The sequence below is a fragment of the Zalophus californianus genome, chromosome 7 (genome assembly GCF_009762305.2).
Source record: "Zalophus californianus isolate mZalCal1 chromosome 7, mZalCal1.pri.v2, whole genome shotgun sequence".
Classification (NCBI taxonomy): Eukaryota; Metazoa; Chordata; class Mammalia; order Carnivora; family Otariidae; genus Zalophus; species Zalophus californianus.
In genome coordinates, this window is record NC_045601.1 from 145,919,386 (window position 1) to 145,941,886 (window position 22,501).

Consider the following 22,501-nt stretch of genomic DNA (forward strand, 5'->3'; position numbering starts at 1 on the left):
CTACCCCTAGTGGGAAGATTTGCCTTTACCACTGGCCTTCAGGTTCTTTGGAAGCTGCTAATTTTTGTGTGGTTCCAGCATATGATGCAGAACCACCTGTAAACCATGCCTGGCCTTTTTTTCTTCTTCAGTTATAGGAAATGCCCTATGAGAACCTTCCTACACTGTTGGTGGGAATGCAAGCTGGGGCAGCCACTCTGGAAAACAGTGTGGAGGTTCCTCAAAAAGTTGAAAATAGAGCTACCCTACAACCCAGCAATTGCACTACTTGGTATTTACCCCATAGACACAGAGGTAGTGAAAAGAAGGGGCACCTGCACCCCAATGTTCATAGCAGCAATGTCCACAATAACCAAACTGTGGAAAGAGCCGAGATATCTATCAGCAGATGAATGGATAAAGAAGATGTGATATATATACATTATGGAATATTACTCAGCCATCAGAAAGAATGAAATCTTGCCATTGCAATGACATGGATGGAACTAGAGGGTATTACACTAAGTGAAATAAGTCAGTTAGACAAAGACAAATACCATATGATCTCACTCATATGTGGAATTTAAGAAACAAAATAGATGAACATAGGGGAAGGGAAAAAAAAGAGAGAGGGAAGAAAACCATGACTCTTAATGATGGAGAACAAAGTGAGGGTTGCTGGAGGGGAGTGGGTGGAAGGATGGGGTATTAAGGATGATGGGCATTAAGGAGGGCACTGGATGTGATGAGCACTGGGTGTTGTACGTAAGTGATGGATCACTGAATTCTACTCCTGAAACCAATATCACACTATCTGTAAACTAACTAGAATTTAAATAAAAATTTGAAAGAAAACCCCAGAGAAACACCCTATGAGGCTGTAAATGTAGGCTGAAGATACGTACCAAGTGAAAGGGCCAAGACAATATATGCTGTTTTCTCATGCAAATTATTCCTGCATGGAGACCCGCTCAGATATTCTATTTCTACTTGATGAGGAACTGATGTTATGCACGCCCAGCGTTACAGCTGCACAGATTAGGGAAGACCTCCGTCACGCCTGGAAGCTCTATTCTCATGGTAACTTAGTGACTCGTGCTCAGCCATTCACGCTCTCCTGCACCCAGTAGCAAGCCAGAAACTATTTTTTTAAAAGAGGATAATACTTTGCAGAGGATGCCATAGTTTTGCTACTGAATCCCAAAGGTTTGTCCTGTGCGTCACTTATAGAAGAATGCTAAAACTCCAAATGCCATCTCTGTCTTTCACACACTTCCGAGTGCTCTGGTGGGTCCTAGGGGTGAGGTGTCAGTGTCGCCCTCGTACAGCCTGGACCTGCTGCACAACTTTCTTTTTTCTGGGCTCCACACAAATGGAGAGCTTTCCTAGATACGGAGGAGAGATTTGTAGTTACTAGAGGCAGGGCTGGGGGTCGAAATGGGTGAAAGGAGTGATTCCCATTCATAAAATAAATAAGTCATGGGGATGTAAGGTACAGCATAGTGACTACAGATAATAATACCGTTTTGCATATTTGAAAGTTGCTAAAAGATTACATCTTAAAAGTTCTCATTACAAGAAAAAACATTTTGTAACTATGTATGGTGACGGACCTTAACTAGACTTACAGTGGTGATCACTTTGCAATCCACACAAACATTGAATCATTATGTTGTACACCTGAAAGTAATACAATGTTATAGGTCAATCATACCTCAATTTTAAAAAACTGATAGCTTTCCAAGGTACTTGGTAAGTCAGTCAGAGTATTAGGTCCAACTGACTCTGTATTGCCTCCAAAGCTTAAAGAGGCCCACTGGACATTTTCCTTCTTTCCTAGTGGTAGGAGCCAGAAGCAGCAACTCGTTCACCACCTCTGAAGGGCTATCTTGACATACTCTATAGAAATTTTACTGAAGGTGACAAGCTACTGAACTTTTGTAGGGCTCATTTCTCCCCCTGCGGCTTGCACGTATTGTACCAAGGAGTCTAAAGCACCTGCTACTTTTAGACCAAGGAGTCAAAAGCAGGCCCAATAAGCGTGTTATTATCAATATAATGGACCAATACCGCATCCCGCAAAATGGAGACATGATCAATGTCCTGTGACTCGATTATTAAAGGCTGGAAATGTTGAATGTCCTCAAGTGAGAGCAGGAGGATCTTGCTGGCCCTGCCAGCCAAAGACAAACCATGCTTGATGGCTGTATTAGTTTGCTAGGGCTGCCAGAGCAAAATGCCATAGACTCGAGGCTTACACAACAGAGGTTTATTCTCTCTCAGTTCTGGAGGCTCAAAGTCCAAGATCAAGATGTCAGCAGGTTTGGTTTCTTCTGAGGCTTTTCTCCTTGAAGCAACCTTCTTGCTGTGTCTTCACATGTCTCCCCTCAGTCTGCATGTTGTCTGTGTCCTTGTCTCTTCTTCTTATAAGGACACAGAACTTACATAAGTCATACTGGATTAGCGCCCACCCATAGGACCTCATTTTACCTTAATTATCTCTTTAAAGGTCCTATCTCTAGGGGCGCCTGGGTGGCTCAGTCAGTTAAGCGTCTGCCTTCGGCTCAGGTCATGATCCCAGGGTCCTGGGATCGAGCCCCACATCGAGCCCCACATCGGGCTCCCTGCTCTGCGGGGAGCCTGCTTCCCCCTCTCCCACTTGCCCTGCTTGTGTTCCCTCTCTCGCTGTCAAATAAATAAATAAAATCTTCAAAAGAATAAAAAAATAAGGTCCTATCTCTAAATACAGTCACAGTCTGAGATCCTGTGGGTTGGAACTTCAACGTATAATTTTGGAGAGACAGTACTCAGCCCCAAACAGTGGTCAGTTTCTATCAGCATAAAGAATGAACTATTTTCTACAGCAATTGCTGCACATAAGTACCAGTGGTTGTGATGATTTGTTCCAGCAAGGAAATCTGGGACAGCAGCTAGAACTGAAGTCACCACTTCCTTAAATTCACAAAAGCACGCTGCCACTTCCCATGACGGTTCTGTCTTCTGCACAGACCGACAGGCAAGCTGAATGGAGATGTGGGAAGAACCGCCACCGAGCACATCTTTCATGTCCTTGCTGATGGCACTTGTCTTGAGAATTCTCCCAGAACTGCAATATCCTTTGTGTCTATTATTTTGGCGGGTAGAGAGAACTCATGGCTTCCAGCTGGCCTTTCCTCACTTCATATCTCCCACGTCAGGAGTCCAATCCAGATATCCTTGAGTGAAGAGGAGGCTGGCTCCATGTGAGAAGGGAACTTGGTACACAGCTAATAATGTACATGGCAAATATTTCTTTTCTAGCCTTCCCCACAGACAACCCACTTACCGAGGCGATTGTTTGGAGACTATTGAACACGGCTCTGAGCCGACATTAAATATTGGAACACAAAATGCCGCTGTGGTCTACCAGTCAGGGGGGTGGCTTATAGAGGTCGTGTGACCGATAGAATCAGGTCTGTTTTACCACAGGTCTATTTGAACCCCTGAATCCGCCCCATAGTACTTTCCCAGGACCCAGGATGCCTGGTTGGAGTAGATATACACAGCCCCTCCAGCATCCCATCACCAGAGCTGGATTCAGGGAGCCATTTTAATTGTACCCTCTATGACTGCCACTCCGGAACAGCAGAGAATGGCCACTGCAGGGACTTTTCAGGAAGGAGGCTGTTACTCTCCTCTCCAACACATTTCTCAAGGACTGGGTGAAGATAGTCCTCTAGACCAGGAGTTTCGGCAAACTTTTTTTTAAATGGCCAAAAAGTAAATATTTTAGCATTGCAGGTCACATGGCAAAATCAAGGATATAGGTACTTATATAACAAGAGAGAAAAAATTTCCACTTTTAAAAATGAAATTAAAGTATAATAATAGTTGAGTACAATTATTATTACTCCTAATCATTAGAAGAATGGAATTATCTTTGGGGATAGCATTTTGCTTAATTGGGGTTCAAAGTTAGTGTTCCCTATTATCAAAATTTCTCAGCATTTTTGGAGATAATGAGAGACGAAAGGATGAAAAGAAGAGAAAAATGACGAACCTCAAGAAGTTTTACCTTTGGTTTCTTTTATTCTCTGAGCGGTGCCTGAGTCTACTCACAGGATGCCGCGGAGCGAAAGGCTGCCAGGGTTGCCCTCACCACCGCCGTACTCCGCCCCCCTCCTCCACCTGCCACCCCCCCTCCGGGACCCCCACCCCTCCTCCGCCCCCTCCTCCACCTGCCACCCCCCCTCCGGGACCCCCACCCCTCCTCCGCCCCCTCCTCCACCTGCCACCCCCCTCCGGGACCCCCACGCCTCCTCCGCCCCCTCCTCCACCTGCTACCCCCCCCACCCCCCGCGGGGACCCCCACCCCTCCACCGCCCCCTCCTCCACCTGCCACCCCCCCACCCCCGCGGGGACCGCCACCCCTCCTCCGCCCCCCTCCTCCACCTGCCACCCCCCCTCCGGGACCCCCACCGCTCCTCCGCCCCCTCCTCCACCTGCCATCACCCCCTCCGGGACCCCCACCCCTCCTCCGCCCCCCTCCTCCACCTGCCACCCCCCTCCGGGACCCCCACCGCTCCTCCGCCCCCTCCTCCACCTGCCACCCCCCTCCGGGACCCCCACCCCTCCTCCGCCCCCTCCTCCACCTGCCACCCCCCCACCCCCGCGGGGACCGCCACCCCTCCTCCGCCCCCCTCCTCCACCTGCCACCCCCCGCCGGGACCCCCACCCCTCCTCCGCCCCCTCCTCCACCTGCTACCCCCCCACCCCCCGCGGGGACCCCCACCCCTCCACCGCCCCCTCCTCCACCTGCCACCCCGCCCGCCGGGAACTGGATCAACCCGCGCGCACGTGGAAGACGGTGGACTCCGAGTCTTTCTGGGTCGGCGAAGATATCGGACAACTAGACAGTCACACTTAAGAAATCTAAAACCCCCCGAAACGAAGGTCGAACACAATCCGAGTATTGGAGGGGGAGGACCAGCGGGAGAGGCGAGAAAAGGGTGTAGGTAGACGGCCGAAATAGCTCAGTTGGGAGAGCGTTAGACTGAAGATCTAAAGGTCCCTGGTTCGACCCCGGGTTTCGGCACAACGAGTGTCTTTTGGTCCCTCTCCAGCGTCTTGCGGTTCCTGTGAGCTCAGGACCGTTGAAAATGTTCATAGATACATTGTGTCATGGATACAATTGGCCAAGCTAAAGCGGTAATTGCACGGAAAGCTCAGGGCACTGCTGTGCATAACTCAGTGACAAAGGGGCTGGCGGTCGAAGCCCACTTTCGTTCCTTCCACGGGAGGACTGGTAGGAAAGAAGGCAGTAAGACGTCCGGGCAGACACGCGCGAGACCCTGACGAACTCGTGCGCCCGTCACTGCCGCTGCGGCAAGTGGCGCGCGCGGGGCGGGGGGAGGAGAGGGGGAGGGGGAGGGGGCGTCACAGACCGTCTCCGCGCAGCGCTGGGCTGCAGCTCGCAAGCAGCTGGACAAAGGGCGCGGGGTGCGTGTGCGGCCCAAGCGGGCGCCAGTTACTGCTCCAAACATTGGAAACAATAAAGGAAGAACAGCACTTAGTGAAAGATGAAATTTATGAAATTCAAATTTCAGGGTGCATCTATAAAATTTTATTCGAACACAGCCAAGTCACTCATTTACAGTCCTGAGCTCACAGGAACCGCAAGACGCTGGAGAGGGACCAAAAGACACTCGTTGTGCCGAAACCCGGGGTCGAACCAGGGACCTTTAGATCTTCAGTCTAACGCTCTCCCAACTGAGCTATTTCGGCCGTCTCCCAACACCCTTTTCTCGCCTCTCCCCCTGGCCCTCCCCCTCCAATACTCGGATTGTGTTCGACCTTCGTTTCGGGGGGTTTTAGATTTCTTAAGTGTGACTGTCTAGTTGTCCGATATCTTCGCCGACCCAGAAAGACTCGGAGTCCACCGTCTTCCACGTGCGCGCGGGTTGATCCAGTTCCCGGCGCGCGGGGTGGCAGGTGGAGGAGGGGGCGGTGGAGGGGTGGGGGTCCCCGCGGGGGGTGGGGGGGTGGCAGGTGGAGGAGGGGGGCGGTGGAGGGGTGGGGGTCCCGGCGGGGGGAGGTTGGCAGGTGGAGGAGGGGGGCGGGAGAGGGCGGTGGTGAGGGCCAGCCTGGCAGCCTTTCGCTCCGCGACCTAGGCTCCGCTCAGAGAATAAAAGAAACCAAAGTTAATACTTCTTGAGGTTCGTCATTTTTCTCTTCTTTTCGTCCTTTCGTCTCTCATTACCTCCAAAAATGCTGAGAAATGGAATTCAAGGACTGTATACATTTGCTGAAGGAATACAATATACATGAACGTTGCCAGGCTAGACGCTCATCACAATATTCCCAACTCACTGGAAAGCAACCGTCCCAGAGATGAGAAACTGAGTTGGCAGAGCGCATCACAGACGAGGCGGGAGGAGGAGGAGAAGCACCTGCCATTCCCCTCCTGTTCTCCCCATTCGGTAGAAGACTCTGCCTACAACAACCCAGGATTCGATGGGGGGGTTCCTCTTTGGGGTTTTCAACCCCAAGTGTTAGACCCCCGCTGCAGGGTCCCCGACCGCCCTGCTGGGCCGGAAGAAGATTGCGGCGCGGTGCCGGTCCGGCCCGGCTTCCTTTGGCTCCTGGGGGTCTGGGGTTTTGTCTCCACGTGGGCCGGCCTCCGGGGCAGCTCTGCAAACTCGCGTCCTTACAGCCCCGCCGAGCGCTGGTGGTGGGGGCTGCCACCTCAGGAGCGGGGCAGGGCCCCCGCGCCACGACGCACGACCCGGGCAGGCGCAGGGCCCAGTCCGCAGGGACGTCGTGGGGCCGGGGACTCGCCGCCCGCCTCTGGCCACAGCGGAACATAGAGAAGAAGGTCTGAGGCCATGATGCTGTGTCGCCCGGCCCGGCCCGGGACAAACGGGCCGCGGTGGCTTCCGCGCCGGTATCCTGCGCTTTCGGAGGGAGTCTGCACACAGCGCCTTCCCCTCCGTCTGCTCGAGCTTCGCCGCGGCGGCATCGAGGCTCCGAGCCTAATGCAGTGAGGTTGTGCGGAACAAGGCAGCGGGAAAACCACCGAACCCGTGCGTGGGCCATGGTTGCTCAGGGCGGGGTGGCTCTGGGCGGATGAAAGCCCAAGAAAGGGGTGGGGTCCGCTGAGAAACACAGCTGCAGGGTAAAGTCATGCTCGGATGCAAGAAATTCCAGCCCGTTGTAGACGTGGGCTCCGTGGCTTAGCTGGTTAAAGCGCCTGTCTAGTAAACAGGAGATCCTGGGTTCGAATCCCAGCGGGGCCTTTGCAGTGACTGTGTTCACAGGCTTGTATAATTTCCGTTAGGGCTTTTTTTTGCCGGTTTTCCTAAACTTGGACTTGCAGTTTTTATTTCTACCATCGGCCTCCCTCCGCACACTCTCCAACCCTCACCCCGCCACCCCCGACTTCGGACGTAACAGGTAATATCCCAAGGCCTTGGACACAAAATGGAGCTGATTTTGGTACAGCCACACAAAGCAAGACTATGTTAAGAAAGCAACGAGCAATAAGGTGATACTAGTATGCTACCCTGTTTTCTTGATATGTCTTTTTGTAAATACAAACCACAGGTTCCCTTGGGGTTTTCCGGGCAATGTGATCTCGGGTATTCCAATCCTGATTTCATACAGTTCATGAATGGACCATTTGAAGTTCAGAGAGGGAACTCTGTGGGCATGAACTTTAATAGGATACTTGCCAGTGCTCTAGAGATTGTAACTCAACTGCAGGTGTGGGGGGGGCCTGGGCGTGGCCATGGAGGTAGATGATTTAATCCAAGAAATGTGTGAATGTTGACTGAATGCTGATCGGCGCGGGTTACATCCGGCGGGACCCAAGGCAGAATGAAAATGTAAGGTCCCTTATCCGAAACAGGAGGGGAAGCCTGCGGCCACAGACACCTGGGCTCCACGCGGCCCTTCTGCACCTGCTGCCTGTGTGCCGGCCATCAGACTTGCGCCTCCCTCTGCGGGTGTAAAATCCGGGCTGATACCTGCTGTGCTCTAACGGAAATCCAGAATCTCTACCGCTGTGCGTGTGAGGCCGCGCTTTAATTCTTCCGAAATAAGAGTCTGAGGTATAATGTGGTGGCTCTTGGGGGCATGTGCAAGCGGTCGTTTGTGGCTTGCGCCCCAGCATCGGTTTTTCCTCTTGACCGTCCCTGTAGCTCATCAAATAAATACATAAATAAATAAATTTTTTTAAAGGAGAGGGAAAGTGCCATTACAAGTAGTAGTAAAATATAAAGTTTTTTTTTTCTTCCTTCCTTGGTCTCTCTCGACCTGTTAATGTATTTTTCATTTGCTTATTTAATGTCATTCTGATTAAATGGAATCCACATTGCAAATTACCAGCATGAATGTTATTGTTGACCTTTATTTCACACATCAAGATTCACGGGGCATGGCGATGGCTGTTTGCAGAAAGGGAAGCAGGGAAAGCCGGTCGCGCATATTGCGCTCACTCCCTTTGTTCAGATGCCTTGTTCGGTTGTCCCGTTGGACATCAATTACAAAACACAAATTCAAAGGTGTAATTATTATGGAGTTTCAAGATGGCAAATACGGGTCTCGGGGTTGCAGGAGCCGCCCGTCCCTGTCAACAAAAGCACTCTTCTTGCCGAAACCCGGGATCGAACCAGGGACCTTTAGATCTTCAGTCTAACGCTCTCCCAGCTGAGCTATTTCGGCTGCCCAAAAATATAGCTTCCCGATATTTATTTTTCGGGACATGGATTGTTTTCAACTTCCGTTTTAGGAGATTCTGGATTCTTCGTGCTGCTGTCTAACCGTCCAGGACATTTATCCACCCAGAAATTGGAGGGAATCTATTGTCTTCCGCCTATATCGCTTGGACCCAATTCCTGGCAGCGTGGGCCGGTGGGTGAGGGAGGAAGACACGAGAAAGGTAACAGGGTTCCAACAGAAAGCCTTTCCGCTCTTCCGCACGTTGCAGGTTAACCCAGACACATCTCAGAAAATTAAGGAAACGAAAAAATTTCATGGGGTCCCATACATAAGAGAAAATCTTCGTGACCCTGGGTCAGACAAATATTTTGTAGATAGGACAACAAAAGCATAAAATTCGATAAATTTAACCTCATCAAAAAATGTTAAATTCTGCTCTGTGAAAAGCATGTTTAAAAGGACAGAAAGGCAAGTCACAGACTGGGAGACAAGCTTTGCAAACCATATATCTGATAGAGGATTTACATCTAGAATATATAAAGGGCTCTAAATAGTCAACAATAAGAAGATCTGGTTTAAAAATACCAAAATATTTTAAGTAGAGATTTTGTCAAAGAAGTTATAAGGAGGGCAAATAAACAAAAGATGCTCAACATCAGTCATTAAGGAAATACGAATTAAGACCATAATGATATACCACTTATAACTGCAGTTATAACAGTTACTAAATTTTTAAAAATATTTTATTTATTTATTTGACAGAGAGAGACACAGCGAGAGAAGGAACACAAGCAGGGGGAGTAGGAGAGAGAGAGGCGTGCTTCCTGCTGAGCAGGGAGCTGGATGCGGGGCTCGGTGGTCCCAGGACCCTGGAATCATGACCTGAGCCAAAGGCAGACGCTTAACAATTGAGCCACCCAAGAGTTGCTAAAATTTAAGAATGCTAGCCATACCAAATGTTGGTAAGAATGCAGAGGAAATGAAACTTTCATACACCATTAGCAGTAGTGAAAAAGAATTTCTTTAAAAGTTGAAAATGTACCAACCCCATGATCCAAGCATTCAAATTCTAAGTACGTATCCAACAGAAAAAAAAATAAAACTATTATGTCCATACAAATTCTTGTATACAAATATTCATATCAGCTTTATTTGTAATAGCCAATAACTGGAAACAACCCAAATGCTTATCTTAAATGGATGAATGGACAAACAAATTGTGGTATATCCATACCATGGAATACTACTCAGCATAAAATGGAATAAACTATTGATACGTTAAACATGGTGATTTCAAAATAATTATGATGAATGAAAGAAGTAAAACCAAAAAAGTAAATATGATATGATCCCATTTGTATAAAACTTCAGAAAATACAAACTAAACTAGAGTGACAAGAATTAGGTCAGTGGTTGCTTGGGAATGGAAAGGCAGGGAGGAGTAGGAAGGAAGCTGAACTCAAACGTTTTCTTCCTCGCTCTCTCCCCCTCCCTCCTTCCCCTCCTCCCCCTTTCTTTCTCTTTTCTAGACTTGCCAACCATCTGCAGGGTGAAGACCATTTCTCAAGATATGGAATTGAGGGACACAACACAATTAGAAATAAGCAATACTTATTTTCATTCTTCATATAGGCTGTCAAAGTGCTTCCTTGGTTTTCTGGAGCAAGATATCCTGGTCTTGAAGATGGCTGGTGAGCAGGCAAGGTTCACTGTAGAAAGTGAAGGAAGAGAGTAATTACAGACCAAAGACACTTGAAGAGGTGGGTACAGACAAGGTGGTCAATGAAGATCAGGTAGAGTGATCTATGGAGGAGAAAGACACCGTAGAGAAAAAGAATGACGACAAGTGAAACTCCCAACCTGAGATTTTCCAGTGAAGTGGTTCTCAAAAACAAAACAAAGCAAAACAAAACAAAATGAAGGCAATAGGATGGTAAGGAGCTCTTAGAGAAGACTGACCCCAGCTGGGAAGAACCTAGGAGCAAGAATGGTATACATTTGGACTTCGAATTTACTATATTTGAGTCTAGCCAAAAAAGAAATCCAATTTAGAAATTGTAGAATTAGTGTCATTGACAGAATAAATTTTCTGACACACACAATAATGGCCTTGCCAAAGAATACAGAAGATAGTCATTATTTCCTAATATATCACAAAAGAAGAAGCTCTCACCTGGGGGGTGTAGCTCAGTGGTAGAGCGCATGCTTTGCATGCATGAGGCCCTGGGTTCGATGCCCAGCACCTCCAAGGGCGCTTCCCTTTTTCCTATTTCCAATGTGTTCCATATCCATACACTCCTTCAGGGATGCCAAATCTGCTTTTCTGTTTCTGTTTTTTGTTAATTCTTTTTTCTGCTCACATGAAAAGTAAAAATGATTGGTACGACATCGGAAGGAAGAAAGGAAAAGAAAAGATTTATTCAACATCCCTGAATGCAACCAGCTTTGTCACCTGGACTACCATTTTACAATATGACTTAAAAAAAAAAAAAAGATCCAAAGTGAGAGGGAGAGAGAGAAGGGATGAGTGGGGGGGGGAGGAGAAGAGGGGGAGAGAGAGACCTGGGCCATTTCTTTAGTTGGAACAGCTAATCCTAAAGACAAGGGCATGAGAAAAATTAGGGTGATGTGAGCAGGACTCCAGCTGTGTCTGGAAAAACACTTTGGACTGCAATCTGAGGGCCTTGGACAAACACCTATTCATGATCCTTTATTATATACCAGGAATAGAACACATGAACTCAAACATGGACTTTTGTTTCTTCAGTAAGAGCCTGGAAAATGACAAAGTAAGGAAAAGCCCATCATCTATATGCTTTAATTTTGGAGACAAAGTAATATTCATCCCCCACAATATAGAACGCTTCGCTTTCAGATAAATCCACGTAATGGAGAGGACTTGGCTTCCAAGAAGTCAGCCATCTCCTTGATTCCTTCCCATTCCACTGTACCTGAAAAAGTTGAGAACCAGATGCTCTGCACTAGTGGAGGCAGGAGACCCCCCCCTTTTCAATAAACCAACCCCTGTGGACTACTTCTGCTCAGAGATGGTCCTTTGGGGACTAGAGGAACTGATGTTGTGTCCTTGCACAGACGTAAGTGATCTGCAGTTTCTGCTTCGGCTTCTCTTGAAATGGCCCCTCTCCGAAGCTGCTCTGTGAGGAGTCTGACTACGGGGAGGTCGCCTTGCTACAAGAAAGGCCAAGCTAGAACCGTGGAGAGAAAAGTGAGCAGAAAGCCACATAGGGTAGTGCTGATGCCTCAGAGTGGAGCCTCCTCGGACCTTTGAGGCCAACCCTGCTGCCAGCTAAAGGAAGAGCAGTGAACAACCCCAATTCCAGGAGCAGAAGAGGGCCCAGCCAAAATTTCTGACCCAGGGAATTGTGAGCAATTGTAATTAATGGTGGTTTAAAGTCACTGAATTTCGAGAAGTATGATACATTGCATTATATAACTAAAATAGTCACAGATTGGCAAAGACGGACAAAGAAGGGAAATCACCTTATCTGGAAGCTGATGGTAGGAAATGGGACTTTTACTGGTGTTGTAAGGAAACTTTAAGACCATACAAGGAATATAAATTTTTTTAAAAATGAGATCAGTTAGGGGGAATCTCATTTTTTTCATTTTTCATAAATACCAATAATAAGTTATTTATCTACTGGTCTTATTTTTAAATATTTTATTTATTTATTTGAATCTATTGACCTTAATGGATAACTTTGAGTCCTTATTCTAAGAAGCCCTGTCCTCCCAGCCACATGAATGTCTGAAAATCAGGTTCAGGAATATTTGCAGAATTCCAGACTCAGACTGTAATGTGCTTAGGCAGACATCCTCAGGAGGCTATCATGTAGACATTTAAATTATGTCATATCCAAACCCAAACTATACATTTCCCCCTTATTGCTCTACCTGTGCTCCCAAAGCAAAAACAAGTCAACAGACCAAGAAGAACAACAAACTAACAGAATTCTCACTCCCTCCTCCTATATTTACTATTCTTTGCACAAGGCATCACCACCTGCGGAATCCAACCTGCAGGCCTTCCTAAGTACTAAGTATTAGACTCCAGCGAGAGTCCAAATCCTGTGTCAATCTACCTTGTTCCTCAAATTTCTCCCTTGCCTTTCATTATTAAATTCATTGTTTTATGTATCTGGCAGATCCCTGAAAGAACCTCCAAAGTTGCCTGCTTAGGTTAGGACAGAGCGAAAAAATCCCCGGGCCGTCCACATGTATGGCTTTCTCGTTCTGCGGCAGCCTGACCTGCCCCCCGACTCCCGCTTCTCAGAAGCCAGTTGAGCCAACAGGCTGTGAGACGCGGAGGAGCGTCCACTGACGCGCTCCTGGGAAAGCTCCCGCCGGTTCCCGTGTCAAAGTTGGAAGTAATGGAGAGGAAAGGAAAACGGTTCCTCAGCAGGCCTTGAACTGAAACTCGTAAATCTCCCATTAAGAGCTCAAACTCCACGGCTGACCTCTACCACTTTACAACAGAGGTGCTTTCTGAAACTTAGTCGGGCTGGACACCTTCGGTTTCTCCAACAGAAATATAAGGTGAGCCACAGATACAATTTCCAAATTTTATACGGATCCCCAGAGGCCTTCTGTGGTTGGGGGTGTAGCTCAGTGGTAGAGCGCGTGCTTCGCATGTACGAGGCCCCGGGTTCGACCCCCGGCTCCTCCACCCGTGCCTTTTCCTTCGCTTTACCATGTTTCCCCTGCTCCCATTAAAATAATAGACAGTCCAATGTATTCCTTTCAACATTATGCCATTTGTACTCCTTGGGACTTGGTGCCACCAAGACGCGAACATTCACAGAAGAACAGTGAAGAAAAGAAAGCCGCACTCGTCAGTCTCAAGGCCGCCCGGAACACCAAGGTGCAGCCACATCCACAGACCCAAGCACTTCAGGTCTCATTTGGCAGAATCCCTAAAGAGCAGGGCAGAAAAAGAACAGAAAAGAGAGAAAATAGATCTGTGAAGGTTCCTAGGTTTTGCGAGCACTGTGCGGTCCAAAGCGCAGGGGCCGGTGCCCCCCTGCGCCCCCCGCCTCTGGGAGCGCGCCCGGAGCCGCGGCCTGCAGGCGTCAGATGCAACTGAGCCCCGCGCGGAGCGGACATCATCTGGGAGCTGGAGACCCCCAGCTCCGCTCGATGAGCGAGCGCCCCCCGACTGTAAAGGATACATCCTGGAATTTGGAGCCCGGTTACTTGTATCCCTTGTTAAATTGACTTTCACAAAACGTTTACACAAAACGTATACTGGAAGGCTCCCACTAACTCCCCCGCAACCCCTTGCTGAAGCTAAATCTCAGAAACTCCGGCAAACAACGGATTTAAATTACTTACCTTTGCCATTTCCCTGCTGAACTCTTTTGTTCCTAAATCTTTAAATGAATTAACACCTCGTGTAGCACCACACCGAATGTCCAGGAGAAAAATGTGGCCAAAGGTCTTTGGGTGGGAATAAGGACAAATATATAAGTTGCTTGTATTTAAACAAACAAATTAACAGCACTTGTTAAAGAGCCGGTACAAACTACGGAATATGGACTATCAATGCTCTGCACTTTGTTTTCTGTGCAAGTCACACTTTGGGTGAATGCACCAGAATCGTTCCATTTTTCTTTGCAAAGCCTTTTTACATGCTACCTTTTGTATTAGAAAAGGATGCTTTAAAATGTGAAGTCAAAATTTAAAAGATGATGTCTAAATTCCCTCATTTGGAAAGGCTAAAAGCACGTTCCTCCTAGTTCCTCTGAGATCATGAGAGGGAGCAGGGATCCATCACAAGCTCGGTTTCCTTTAGGACTCAAACCCCAGACTGCCACATTAGCCAGCTGAGCCACAGAACCCCCTGCCAGGGCCATCTCTGGGCTACCCTCACTCTGGTATGTTGTTATGACACTGCTGTCTAAATTATTCCAGGGCAGAGGCTAAGTGAATGAGCTTTCCTTCTCTTTGATTCTCATTCTCTTGCCTCCTGACTGGGACACTGAGTAATCAGCATCGGAAAACAGCTTGGACCACCCTCTTGCATTTTGCCAAGCACCCATTCTTGGGGCAGGATTTTCTTCTTGCTCTTTACGGCCTCACTGTACTTCCCATGGAGCCCTGAAACTGCCTCAGAGAATCTCTCAAGCAGCTGTTAAAAGCCATGAGATATAAGAAGTCACCATAAAGCAACCAAACACTGGCCACATAACCCGTGAGGGCATCAGTGTGTGGGATGCGTTGTTCCAGGGGAAGGGAGTAGCTGACCCCTAGACGCTCAAAGCCTCAGGCAGAGGCGTGCATGGCCCACCCTAACTCAGGTGCATGGTTGGAACTCCAAATGTGTCACTCCTCCAGCTAGTTTGGCGGTATCACGGATTTCCCACATCATTTCCCACATCAGGTGCGGGGTCTCCGCACCTGCAACACTTCTGGCTGTCCCCCAGCAGGAAATGCTGGAGGAAGAGCCCCAGAGAACACGACCTGAAACGTTGCCTCAGGAAAGTTAGGTCCAGATGGAAAAAGGAAACATCCCAAATAAAAAACGGTAATTGTATGTTGTCAGTCATTGCTATAGCAAACTCTGGAGCCCAGCATCCTGGTCAGGAAACCGGGCAGTGGTTTTGTCTGGAGGACTCTGCCTTCTGTCTCTGGGACCCACAAAGAAGCACAGGGAGGAGGCCTCCTGGGGGCAAGGCAAGAACTACTTCCCAGTAACAGCTTTACTTTTATAACAACCTCCCCACCCCAACCCCCCTTGTGGACAAATATTCAAACCTCAGCCATCACAGGGGTGCAAAGAATAGATACTTCCCTCCTGTTGCAAAATTTGTGGTGACCAAATATGAGTCTGGGGGAGTAATCCTAAAGGACTGTGTCTTCTCTTTTACTTTTCATTCGGATACTTTTCTCCCTGTGCGAAAGCTGTACCTTCCTGAATGTCCCCGTAAGGTGTAGATCAACTCTCCGGTTCCCCAGCCTCCTCCCCTCCTCTCCCTCGAATCACAGGGCGAGGCTCAGTTGGCGCCGGGACGTCGCCAACAGGGGCGCTTAGGGGCGAGTGGACGTTCAAAAGTAACTTGGCGCATAACTTCATCGCCCAGAAGCGACCCTCCAAATACAGAGGTGAAGACTGTGGATCAGAACGCAGCGGTTGCCGAACACGGGGGACCGTCCGAGACATGGGAAATGTCCCACTTCCACCTGAAGGCTCCAGTGCGCGGACACCCGCCGGCTGGGGGGTAGGGGCGGGGGGCGGCCTAGAGAACGAAATGCCCCCCACCCCCGCGGTCGTGCCTACCGTCCAGGTCTGAGAAGCGCTAACCTAGAAAGCGCAGCTGCGGGACTGCGGTGCGCTGAGCGGCTGGGAGTGTTGAGAAGGGAGGAGGCGATGCGAGCGGAGGGAAGGGGAGAGGGGGCGAAGTGGGGGACAAGGCGACACCGGACGCGGTGAAGAACGGGGCGGGGGACAGGAGGAGGAACCGGAAGGAGACGGGAGAAAGCCTCGCGGGGCCAGGTCTCTGCACCGAGGATCGTCACCGGCGCAGGGGCTTTGCGTGGCGGGGGAGGCAATTCGTGCGGGCGCTGCCTCTGCGTCTGGTCCACCAGGGAGGTGGGAAACCAGAAGGTTCTCTTCGTCCTGCGGAAAGTGGGCTTCCAACCGTTCGTCCCACGGGAAGGCGTAGCCCGCCGCTCTTTCCACCTCTGGAAATCACTGTTTCGGCAATGGGTTTTGGTAGCCTCCGAGGTTCACCAGAAGCGCTTTTCCCTTGGACAGTATACTAAACACCTTTTCACAAGAAAAAAACTGGGATCACAGAGCTCCCGGACTGGTGATTGGGCCGAACTTTTGCTGTGTAATCAAGATTATGGGGGGCGGGGCGCATGGCGAGAGCGGACAGGACAGAAGGGGAAGGACAAAGGTCCCCTGAGCCAGCAGTCGGGCCACTGACACAGGCGCAGGTGCGGCAAAGCGGTGGGGGAGTCTGAAGGAATTTTTCCGAGGGCCTCCTTCCCCCACTTTCTGTTTTTCTTTTCCACCCCTTAACAATAATGAGAATTTGCAGCAAAGGAGAACCGGCCGTCTACGGATGGTGCTTCGGAGGGAGCACGCTCTTTCTGGCTCTGTTGGGTGCAGCAGTCCGCTGGGGAGACTGAGGAACGTCAGAGCCACTGTAGAAACGGTTGTGTCCCATGCCACACGCGATTAAAGGAAAAGCGTGAAACCGGAGCGCTCCTCTCCCGCCGAGGCCCAGGGCCCAGTGGAGGTGCCGGGGATTGAACCCGGGGCCTCGTGCATGCTAAGCACGCGCTCTACCGCTGAGCTACACCCCCTCGGCTGGCGGGGGCTCGCACGTACCCCACAGTATTTATTTACAGCGTCGTGTGAGGACGTGGCCCGCTCTTCCTTCTCCGAAGGCTCTGTCTCACAGGTGCGCCAGGAGAAGCAGAAATGCACTCCGAACCGAAAACCCCTCAGTTCTTCCCCAGCAAGGGCGGCTCTCGGCCCCCCGCCTGTTCCGTCGGCTCCGGTCCTCCACGAGCCTTGAACCTGTGGTATGTCTTCAGATCCTCCCTTCTTAAAAACCTCCTGCTCTGCCCACGAAGCTGCCAAAAACACAAAAGGTAGTGGGGGGGGGGGGGCGGAGGATACGAAGTCGCGCCCCGTGAGCGCCGCGGAGCGAATGCGACAAGAGGTAACGAATTCACAGCACTTGGCCGAAAACGAGCGACAAGTGTGCGTCTCGGGCAGCCTTGCGCGCTCTTGCCAACGGCGGCAGTGGGCGCCCGGCTTTGGAGACCGCACGGCGGCTGGTTTCGGCGGTAGCTCGGGCTCTGAAGACAGGACACGCGAGGCGGACGACGGAGGACGAACGGGGACACCTCTGTCGTTACAGCGTCTCTTTCAGACCGAGCTGTTCGCGCGCGGAGCGAAGCGCAGGGCCGCGGGGAGCAGACCGCGGACCCTCTCTCCGTAAACCGCCCCGGCGCAGGCCGCGGATCTCAGCAGGCCCCGAGGCGCGAAGTCGCCACTTCCCACCTCCGGGCAAAACTGGGTGCAACTGTGAACCGACAGACGAGTTTGGGAGAAAACCCTAACCCTTCTGGCAGGAGAGGGGCCTGCATAGCTTCTTTTATCACCAAACGCGGAAGGCAAGTGCCGGGGCTTGGAAGGAGCTGAGGACGGCCACCGGCGGCGGTTGGAGAAGGGGCAGTGGCCTGGAGACGTCCGGTCTTCCATCCCCGGCGGGACACAGAGGCAGCTGATGGAGGAGAGAAGAGACAGCGAGCAGTTCGGGGCCGGACAGGTAGCACATGGACAGGACTGAAGCTCGAAAGTGACCAAGCCCCGAGCTCCTGCCACACGGTCTCCCCGCCCTCAGAAGAGAGGGTAAGCGGTTTGGAAGGGCGCTTGCCACAGATGCGTCTTGTTTTGCAGAAGATGGTGTGACTCTTGAGTGTGTCCTGTCGCAGCAAACAGAGGCTCAGCATTTTCGCGGCAACCGTGGTCCAGCATCTGGAGTGGTAGCCCCTGTGTTGGAAGTTTTGGAAGGGCGAGGTTGTATGTGCCCCATGTGCGAGCAGCGCTGAGTTCAGGAACGCTCTGCCCCTGGTTTTCTGCTTGGGCATTGCACTGGCAGCCACGGAGCGTTAGCCTGTTTGGGTTTAAAATTCGAGGGAGAGAATGAGGGGGAAGGTGAAGCAGTGGCCAAATGTCTTGGGTTTGAATTCCCACTGAAACCATCCTACTGCTGGATGGCTCAGCTGGATGCGCTTCAGGCCAGGTGGGAGGATTCACCACCAGTTCTGGTGGGGACTCTTTCATCTTCCCCTCACCTCTTTTAAACTCACATGCACAAAGGGCTGAATCCAGCTCCCTTTTGGAGTGGCTCTGGGAATATTTGTCGTGTACTTTACCTTTCACATAATTAGGATTTTGTTTTACCCCATGTTGAATGTGACAAGGAATTCTCCATAGAAATCAGCAGCAGAGGCCGGGTAAGTCACCCTCATGCTCAGTGTGAGCGCTGTCCGGTCCAGGAGCTCTGTAAGAAATGCACTCACTTGGCAGCAAAATCTTTGCTCTAAAACACTTTCTTCTCTTTTATGTCCAAAAGAGAGATTGTTTTTATTTTGTAAATAGAGCTTAAATTTGGAACAGTAATAGATTTTCAGGGAAAAACTGAGAGGATATTACAGAGATTTCTTATATACCCTACACACAGTTTCTCCGATTAGTATCTAACATTAAGATGATACATTTAGGGGCACCTGGGTGGCTCAGTCAGTCATGATCCCAGGGTCCTGGGATTGAGCCCCGCATCAGGCTCCCTGCTCAGCAGGTAGTCTGCTTCTCCCTCTCACTCTGCCCCTAACCCCCATCATGCTCTCTCTCTCTCAAATAAATAAAAAATCTTTTTAAAAAAATATGATACATTTATGAAATTAAGAAAACATTGATACATTTTATTTTATTTTTTAAAAGATTTTAAAGTAATCTCTGCACCTGGGAGGCTCAAACAGCCCCCGAAATCAGAAGTCACATGCTCCACCAACTGAGCCAGCCCAGCACCCTAATACATTTTTTTAAAAAGATTTTGTTTATTTATTTGACAGAGAGAGACACAGCGAGAGCAGGAACACAAGCAGGGGGAGTGGGAGAGGGAGAAGCAGGTTTCCTGCTGAGCAGGGAGCCCAACGCGGGGCTCGATCCCAAGATGCCCAATGACTGAGCCACCCTGGCGCTCCCCCAATACATTTTTATTAAATAAATTCCGTAGTATATTCAGATTTTCTTGGAACAGCCTTTGTCTGTTCCACAATACCATATTACATTTAGTTGTCAAGTGACTTTAGGCTTTTGTTATTGTTGTTGTTTTTGGCTGTGACAGTTTCTTAGATTTTTCTTGTTTTGCATGACTGTATTAGGGTTCTCCAGAGAAACAAAACCCATAGGATATAAAGAGACTGTCAAAAATCCAAAAACAGTAAAAATTAAAGCTAGATCAGTGAAATAGTATTGACTAAGGGTTTACTGTGCACAAAAGGACAGTTTCTGAACTGAGAGTCTTCAGTTTCAAAACTGATAAAAAGCTGGGGGGCCATGACTTCGCAAGATGGCTTGTAAAGTAAAAATGAGGAAGTTGTTTAGCCTTTAAAATGGTTATTACAGGGCACCTGGGTGGCTCAGTTGGTTGAGCGGCTGCCTTTGGCTCGGGTCATGATCCTGGAATCCTGGGATTGAGCCCCGCATCGGGCTCCCAGCTCAGCGGGGAGCCTGCTTCTCCCTCTGACCCTCTCCCCTCTCACACTGTTTTTCTCTCTCTCTCAAATAAATAAACAAATAAACAAAATCTTTAAAATAAAAATAAAATGGTTATTACAATGGAGGTTTCAAGACAGAAGGGGATGGTTAAAAGTGATTATCTTATACCACTTTAGGAAGATGACTTAAGTTTCTTTTATGATTATTAAAGACATTTACAAGCAATAACTTCAGTGAAGGTTCACTTGTATTCATAAAATAAGCTAGATTTGGTTTTGCTTATGTGACTTACATGGTTATGTCTGCTTGGGGGATATTCTCCATTTTATTTTCTTGTAACAAGGTATATATAAGAATCAGATGCTAACCTCTTCAAACACTCTCACAGATACACCCAGAGATAATGTTTTACCAGTTATCTGGGCATCCCTTAGTCCAGTCAAGCTGATGCAAAATTAGCAATCACAATGACTATGATAGTTTAGAGGAATTCTGGTTGGGTATGTTGTAGGATGCCCCTCTACTGGAATTCATCCGTTCTTTTTGTCATGATTAGGCTGGGCTATGAGTTTTTGGGAAGAAGACCACAGAAAGAAATATATCTATATCTATATATAGATATAGATATATTTATATTGTATATATAAATCTGTAGATAGATCATATATTTTTTATCACATATTAAGGGTACATATGATCAGAATGACTTATCATTGTTGGAGGTTAACTTTTGAAAAAAATTGTCTTTGGGGGTCTTCCAAGCAACTGTTGGACTACACCAAATATTTTTCCAGCACTTTGTAGAAAAAAAAAACAAAAGTAATGAGCTGTACTTGCTGTGTTCTGCATCTTTAATTAGCTCAAAAATAATTTGATGCTTTCTGTTACAAATTTCACAGTTCAAAAAAAGAGAAAACTTACTTAGGTTAATTATACAAACAATTATATATATAATTAATTATTACATGTAATGGGTAAATGTTTTTAATTTACACACTTTTTTAAAGCAGTCTCCACACCCGGTGTGGGGCTTGAACTTGCAACCCCTGAGATCAAGGCTTGCATGTTCTACCCACTCAGCCAGCCATCTCTAAATGTTTTAAATTTAGGTATGCTTCAGCTACTGTGTACAAAGTTCAGACTGGAGTGGGAAGTTTCTTGAATCAGAAATGATTCAACAAGAGAGGCTCTAGCTTAATGATTTCAAAATTAGTGGACTTTGCTTTTCAACTGTTAGGTTTTTCAAAGCCATCCAAAAATGACAGGGATCCTTTCTGAAGAATGTGTAACCCAAGCTGATTTTTAGGTACTTCCGGACTGACATGCAAGGTCTTGAGTACAATCCCTGTATCTCCGTGTGTGTTCTTTCCTATGTAACCAAACCTTTCTTGTACTTTTTCAATCATTCTCTCATGACTTCCCTGCCTACAGGACAAGAAAACCAATGATCCAGTGCATTGCCTTTGCAGCTGCCGGGTCCTACCCCATAGTCTTTGGTACCACACGGGATGGCTGCTTTGGCAAAAGGAAGACAAGATGGGACAGGAAAAAAAGTGGGGGAGAACCCACTTTACCCTAAATTTTCATCAAGAAACATGCCTACAACAATAGTTAAACGTTCACCTTGAGTTCTATTTTTCAGTAACATCGAAGAACAGAACAGGAAAAAAAAAAGTTCTATTTTTCAGTAACATCGAAGAGCAGAACAGGAAAAAAAAAGTTCTGTTTTTCAGTAACATCGAAGAGCAGAAAAGGAAAAAAAAATGGAAGAAGAGGAAAAATAAAGAAACTAACAGACATCTTTGTTGAGTCTCTTCATTCTCAGTCAGGAAACAGTAAACAGAGATCGGAGTTGTTCCGACAGAACTTCCCTACCTCTCTCTTTTCTTCTGGCTCCCTCCCCCAAGCATCCATTCAGCACCACCGAAAACTGGATCACAAATCTTTATGGGTGAGTATAAGTGCATGACTGGACAGTAATAAAATGGCGATGCTTAAGGAACATGAAATCTTCCAAAAGTCAAAGTTAAAAATCTTATGAACAGGGGCGCCTGGGTGGCTCAGTCATCAAGCGTCTGCCCTCGGCTCAGGTCATGGTCCCAGGGTCCTGGGATCGAGCCCCGCATCGGGCTCCCTGCTCGGCGGGGAGCCTGCTTCTCCCTCTCCCACTCCCCCTGCTTGTGTTCCCTCTCTCACTGTGTCTCTCAAATAAAAAAAAATCAATCAATCAATTAAAAAAATAAAATAAAAATAAATTTTGTGTCTCTCAAATAAAAAAAAGTCTTATGAACAATTGAAGAAGCAGTTGAAATATTAATCCCTCTGAGTGGCTCGGAATAGTTCAAAAGGGACACCCTGGGGCTGACTTGATCCCTGGTTCAGAAGCAAGTTCTGGTAAGATGACCGGCTGTATTGGTCAACGTCAAGTCATCCTTCACAGGACTTTTCCACAAATCATGTGACGGAAAACGCCAACACCCTGTGCTTATAGTAAAGGCAAATAGTGGAAAGATTAGAGAATAACTGACTTGCTAGCTTTGAGTAAATTCTCAGGAAAAGTTG

At 48.4% G+C, this 22,501-nt stretch overlaps 7 non-coding genes across 7 annotated transcripts; 4 read left to right on the plus strand and 3 right to left on the minus strand.

The window, feature by feature from the left end:
• Nucleotides 1-4,980: 4,980 nt before the first annotated feature.
• Nucleotides 4,981-5,053, plus strand: TRNAF-GAA. The gene has a single exon. It is a non-coding gene; the product is annotated as a tRNA-Phe (tRNA).
• Nucleotides 5,054-5,669: 616 nt separating this feature from the next.
• On the minus strand, nucleotides 5,670-5,742 carry TRNAF-GAA. Its single transcript has one exon. It is a non-coding gene; the product is annotated as a tRNA-Phe (tRNA).
• Nucleotides 5,743-7,179: 1,437 nt separating this feature from the next.
• Nucleotides 7,180-7,253, plus strand: TRNAT-AGU. Its single transcript has one exon. It is a non-coding gene; the product is annotated as a tRNA-Thr (tRNA).
• Nucleotides 7,254-8,606: 1,353 nt separating this feature from the next.
• TRNAF-GAA lies at nucleotides 8,607-8,679 on the minus strand. The gene has a single exon. It is a non-coding gene; the product is annotated as a tRNA-Phe (tRNA).
• A 2,173-nt stretch (nucleotides 8,680-10,852) lies between these two features.
• Nucleotides 10,853-10,924, plus strand: TRNAA-UGC. The gene has a single exon. It is a non-coding gene; the product is annotated as a tRNA-Ala (tRNA).
• Nucleotides 10,925-13,291: 2,367 nt separating this feature from the next.
• On the plus strand, nucleotides 13,292-13,363 carry TRNAA-CGC. The gene has a single exon. It is a non-coding gene; the product is annotated as a tRNA-Ala (tRNA).
• Nucleotides 13,364-16,935: 3,572 nt separating this feature from the next.
• On the minus strand, nucleotides 16,936-17,007 carry TRNAA-AGC. Its single transcript has one exon. It is a non-coding gene; the product is annotated as a tRNA-Ala (tRNA).
• Nucleotides 17,008-22,501: the final 5,494 nt, after the last annotated feature.